Here is a 6,463-nt window from a genome sequence, read left to right as displayed (position 1 = left end):
CTCTCTATTCTGGTCATCACGTTGAGACAGAACAGCTCCTATGCTGTACGGTGAAGCGTCACATGAGACGAGAAGCTCCTTCTGTTCGTCGTAGTGTGCCAGTACGGTCTGACTGAGAAGCAATCTCTTAAGCTTATCGAATGCTTCTTGATGGTTGGTCTCCCATCTCCACGTGGCGTCCTTCTGCAGGAGCTGGTAGAGACAGCTAGCAATTGTTGCCCTGTTCTTCAAGAATCTGTCATAGAAAGCCAGCATTTCGAGAAATGATTGAAGTGCTTGCTTGCAGTTTCGTGCTGGAGCCTCTTTTATAGCTCTGACTTTCTCTTCGTTGGTGTGGACGCCTGTCTCGTCGATTCGGTGTCCCAGAAAAGAAACTTGTCACACTGCAAAACAGCACTTGTTTTTGCCGAGCCGAAGGTTGTACTTGCGCAGCCTCTTCAGGACTACTTTCAGTCTCTCGGCGTGTTCCGTGGCGTCTTTCCCACTGATGATCACGTCATTTAAGTACGCGCAAACGCCTGTGATGCCAGATAGCATAGTCTCCATGAAGCGTTGAAAAATGGCTGGAGCTGCAGAGATTCCGAAAGGCAACCGTTTGACCTTGTACAGCCCTTTCTACGTGTTCAGGGTCAATATCTCTGCTGTCTCTGGCGTTACGTGAAATTGCTGGTAAGCCTGTGCTAAATCCAGAGTGCTGAAGACCTTGCCTCCCCTCAAGTGGCTGAGGACTTCATCTGTAGTGGGAAGTGGGTAATCTGCCTTCTTCGATACTTGATTCACTGTGCAACAGTAGTCGCCACATATTCTCAATGAGCCGTTTTTCTTTCGAACAAGTACGAGAAGCGTTGCCCAATCTGAATGCTGCGCAGGCTCGATTATGCCTTGACTTTGCAGTCGATCCAATTCAGCTTCTACAGCTGACCGCAGCGCAAAAGGAACCGGCCTGGCTTTTAGAAACTTCGGTTTCGCTCCTTCAACTTGTTCAAGCTGTACCTCAGGACCAATGTGTCCCGAGATGTCCTCGTCGAACACAGACTGGTACTTGTCCAGAAGCTTGGAAACAAGTTCGTCTGATACGTCATTGATGCCCGTGATCTGTATACCCAGATGAGGAAACCAGTTGCGTCCAAGGAGGTTACACCCTGCTCCCTTTATGACAACAAGCGGTTATGTCAGGGTCTTGTTCCTGTGCGTTACATCCACCGTTGCACATCCGAGAACACGAAGGGCCTGGCCTGACCAGGTGCGTAGCGTAGGAGGATGTTGTCCGTCTCAAGCCGTGGTGGGTCAACTGTCCACGTGGACTTGAACGTGGCCTCACTGATGAGTGTGCAGGCTGCACCTGAATAGACTTCAAACTCTAAGGACTTGCCATGTACGCGTAGCTGAGTCATGACCTTCTGCATGCTGGATGCGTCGATTAAGGTGTTGAGCTCGTAAAGTGCCGCGTCTGGTGAATCCTGTTGAGTCGTGACAGGTGCTGAGGCCGTTGTCGAAGTTCCTTGTTGGGGATATTCGATGTTAATGTTCTTGTTCGTTCTTTCCTCTTTCCATTTTTTCAGGCACACCTTTTCAATGTGTCCGCATTTCTTGCAGTAGTTGCAGGAAGCTGTCTGGAACTTGCAAGTGTCCGGACTATGTTACGCGTCACAACGCCAACAGCATTCTTTCTTCTTTTGGGAAGAGGTACTCGAGTGACCTTGGTTTTCTGTCTTGGAGAAGCTTGTGCAGGCTTTGTGAATCTCTTTAAATTCTGCTTTCACGTTTCTCTGGTCTTCGACGGCGTTCTCAGCTTGCACTGCAATGTCAAAGGCTTTCTTGAATGTCAAGTCCTTTTCCGCGAACAGCCGTTGCTGGACCTGCTCGTTCCGAAGACCGCAAACGAAACGATCACGCAGCATTACCTCAAGAGGCAGGATTGTTGGATTGGCCGCAGTGTCTCCGCTTGTTCCAAAATTGCACTGTGCTGCTAGCCTCTTGAGTGCTGTGACGTAATCACTGACCGTTTCATCGTGCCGTTGGTCACGTCGTTGGAAGCGTGCCCTGCAGAAGACTTCAGAAGGTTGCGGATCAAAATGAGCCTTGAGCATCTCAACTATGTCATCATAGCTCACTTGGTTGGGCTGCTTGGGTTTAACGAAGGCGCAGACGATGTCGTAAGTCTGTTCTCTGCACAATATTAGCAGATGAGCACGTTTCTTGGAAGCGTTCGTAATGTCGTTAGCCTCGAAGAGGAACTGTAGCCTCCCATACCAGGATCTCCAGGAGCCAGAGCTGCGACTGAATTCGGGTAGCCGACCAAAGTCAGGCGCCGCCATGTCGTTCCGTTCCTTGACGTCGGTGAACTGCCGATGAGTCCAGAGTCTTCCTTGTCGCCAATTGTCACGTTTGTGCAGCAGGTTGTGGCTGCCGACGATTTATTACAAACAACGAAACATGAACATGTTAAGCAGCATAGCTTAGGCATTGGAGTCAACAACTAGCCAGCGTTCGATGACAAGCTCGCACTCGTGCCATCACGTCCCATGCATTCGCGCGCACACTTTGTTGTTGTCTTCTTCTAGCGCGACATGCGAGACTCTGGTGGGAGCTTATTCTGAGCTCGCACTCACATTAACCTGCTGCGCTATTTTTCCAACAGTTATCTGCCGCTCAGTAAGCACTAGAGCCTTCACTTTGACATCAGTTTGTGGTCCACCATTGAGCGACGGTCGGTCGCTCCGTTCTTTGTCATCCAGGCTTGTTCGACTCCGTCGGAGTCGGGTGCACCATTTAGCGGCAGTCTTATAAGCTGGGGCATTGTGATCATACACTGCCACCAGCTCAACATGCATCTCCTTGGCATTTTACATCCCTTTAAATGCACAAAGCGGATCACTACTCATTCTCCAACCAACTTTCCCAATGGACGCAGCAATTATTCTTTAGATGTAATAGGGGTACTGCAGTGGACACTGGATAAACGAAACTTGCTTAAACGGAAATGCAGGATAAACGGAACAATGGTATCAACTTTGGTTGGCCGCCAATAGGCAGTGTTATGAAACTCGGGTTTAAACCGGAACCATCTTTTTTTTTTTCTGAACTTCAGCTAAATCGAACTTTTAGTGAACCTGCCACCTGCGCTTTCTGTGTACGGAACAGGAAAAGTCCAAAGGCATGTCAAATGGTGATGCTATCAGTAATGAAGAAAATTTAATCCATCAGGCAGTTGTTGGCAAGCTAATGCAACTTAAAAATGTCAAACTTGCAACTGTGCGTCCATCATGAGGACTTCACTGGGCGAGTAAAAATCCCTCAGGCAGAAGTGAAAATCAGGTACTAGTACACGTGGAATCTGGAAGTTGCGCTGCCACTACAACTTCGTTCACACCACCGTGGTTCAAACTTCCAGGAATAAAAGGCCTCAGATGATGCCCTTGTTACTTGATCTGAGGAGACAGTTGCAAATATCATCCGTGAAGTTTGCGGTGAAGAGCATGATTCTAGTGACACGACGATATAGATAGTGCTGTTACAGTGTGCATTACTTTTCTGGGGCCAGACTGCAAAAGATGCAGCTGAGAGCCTGCAGCGCTATTTCGAATGCGAGGTCTTTGACGAATCCTTTGCGAATCCTTTCGCACATGAACACAAACATACGCGAAAGAAGCTGCAATGTTAGAAGGAGAGCACAGTAAAGGCTCTTTTTCTTTAGCAGTGAAATATCAAAACACTTGGCTGCTATCCGAATAAAGAGATTGTTGGTGATTCCTCTGTTCATTGCTGGAATGAAGCTTCAGATGAATGAAACAGAAACTTCTGTTACTTGAAGTTTCGTTTAAACAGAGTCCACTTTATATAGAACAGAATTTTTATATTCAACGAAAACTAGAGACGTGTGCATATTTTGATGCCCATCACGTATGCCATTTCAAATTTACAGTTCTGATAATAAAAATGCTATGTATTGCTGTTTGACGGGCTAGTTAGTTGCAAGATCCTTCATTCATGTTACCAACACATAGGAATAGCCCACAAAGAGGATACGCAGACGCCACAAATGCTGGACAAAACCAGCATCTGCAGTGTCTGCGTCCCGTCTTTTCACTTTAGTAACACGAATCCTCATGAAGTCAGGTTATGACACAAGCTCCCTTCATAAACTAAAGAGAATTGGTTACGTGCACTGGTTTCCCAATGCACCATGATGCTCCCTGCAGTAAAGAGAGGCTCCCCAATAGTCTATGCAGGGTTAGCAGTCATCATGTATTCCTGCGGACATTGCTTACTGAAGTTCCATGAAGTGGATGCCCTGTCCAACCACATAATGACATGCCCGTGGCCGGAGCCTTTCCAATGCGGCTTGTGTTCACAGACGTGTGCAGACTGGAGTGTAAGAGCATCTGCTCACTCTTTCCAGTTTGGTTGTTTCTTCGTGTGGTTTCATGTCTTTTCTACCATAATATGTATAGCCCATGCCATGTTCAAGACTGGACTATGACAGGTGCGTGCTAATTCAACCGAAATATAAGGGAAGTATGCCAAACTATAGAACTATGCATAATCAAGGAGTACAGGAGGCATACATGAATATCTTGGCAAATATCTACAAATATTCCACAGCTACCTTGGTTCTCCACAAGAAAAATAGAAAGTCACTTATCAAGAAAGGGGTCAGGCAAGGAGACACAATCTCTCCAATGCTATTCACTGCATGCTTAGAAGAAGTATTCCAGCTATTAGACTGGGAAGGCTTAGGAGTGAGGATCAACAGCGAATATCTCGGCAACCTTCGGTTAGCCAGTGAGATTGTCCTATTCAGCAACAATGGGGACGAATTACAACAAATGATTGAGGACCTTAACCGAGAAAGTGTAAGAGTGGGGTTGAAGATTAATATGCAGAAGACAAAGATAATGTTCAATGGCCTGACAAGGGAACAAGAATTCAGGATTGCCAGTCAGCCTCTAGAGTCTGCAAAGGAGTACGTTTATCTAAGTTGATTACTCACAGGAGACCCTGATCATAAGAAAATTTACAGAATAAAACTGGGTTGGAGTGCATACAGTAGGCATTACCAAATCCTGACTGGGAGCTTACCACTGTCGTTGAAAAGAAAAGTGTACAATCATTGCATTCTACCGGTGCTAACATATGGGGCAGAAACTTGGAGGTTAACAAAGAAGCTCGAGAACAAGTTAAGGACCGCACAAAGTGCGATGGAACGAAAAATCTTAGGAGTAACGTTAAGAGACAGGAAGAGAGCGGTGTGGATCAGAGAACAAACGGGGGTAGACAATATTCTAGTTGACATTAAGTGGAAGAAATGGAGCTGGGCAGGCCATATAATGTGTAGGATGGATAACCAGTGGACCATGAGAGTTGCAGAATGGATATCGAGAGAAGGGAAGTGCAGTCGAGGACAGCAGAAAACTAGGTGGGGTGATGAAGTTAGACATTTGCAGGTGCAAGTTGGAATCAGATAGTGCAAGACGGGGGTAAGTGGAGATCGCATGGAGAGGCCTTCGTCCTGCAATGGACATAAATATAGGCTGATGATGATGATGCCATACTTTAGTTGTCATAGCCACATCATGAAAATCAGGTGGCACCACTTAAAAAGTGCATGCTGATGCAATAAACAAAAGAACCCTTTGACCCAAAGCAGACAGCTGCCTTTTCATGTACCCATAGATGTTCCTTGATGACTGTCATCTGCCTTCGAGTGGCAACAGCGGGTAAGCACATCCTGGTTGGTCGCTGTCTTATTAACCTACACTCTCACCATATGGCGGTAATAAAACAATATCACCACCTCTGTGCTCTGATTGGCTGCTGCCCCACCCGCTCTCAACGACCATCAGTGTCAGCAGCAGCAAGACTGCCACATGATCTGAGACAGTCCTTAAGAAAGGTTGATTGTTCAGGATCATCGAGGAATGTATACACTATATCAAGCCATTACGTGGTAATTTGCCCAACGAGTGTTCAGACACACACGCACATACACGTGTATATATATATATATATACACACACACACACACTTGTTCATACATGTTGGAAGACAAAAAACACGGGAGAAAACGTGCTAACCGAGAAAATGTACGATCTGAAGTAATTAAAAGAAATTACACAGACTCATCTGTTGTCGACATCTGCGTAACGCGAATCATTGCTGCTCGAGACGCGCATCGAGCTGCTGGGGCTTTGGCGGCCTGAGACGCGTTTTGTTGTTTTCCTACAGCGGAATGTTTTAGGATGGCAACGGGAAAACAAGCCGCTGGAGCGAGCCGTGACGCTCACATCGCGCCACCTGCAGCAGGGAATGTCGGCACGTTTGGGTTATCGCCTACTTAAAGCGTGCGGTATGCTTCCAACGGCACTACGCCCCACGCGCAGAAAGACAGATAGATGAAGATGCCTATCGAAATGAGGTTGGCAGCGATAGCTGTGAATGCGGCGTGTAACAAACCGGGAGC

The sequence above is a fragment of the Dermacentor silvarum genome, chromosome 9 (genome assembly GCF_013339745.2).
Source record: "Dermacentor silvarum isolate Dsil-2018 chromosome 9, BIME_Dsil_1.4, whole genome shotgun sequence".
Taxonomy (NCBI): domain Eukaryota; kingdom Metazoa; phylum Arthropoda; class Arachnida; order Ixodida; family Ixodidae; genus Dermacentor; species Dermacentor silvarum.
Note: the sequence above shows the minus strand (reverse complement) of the source record.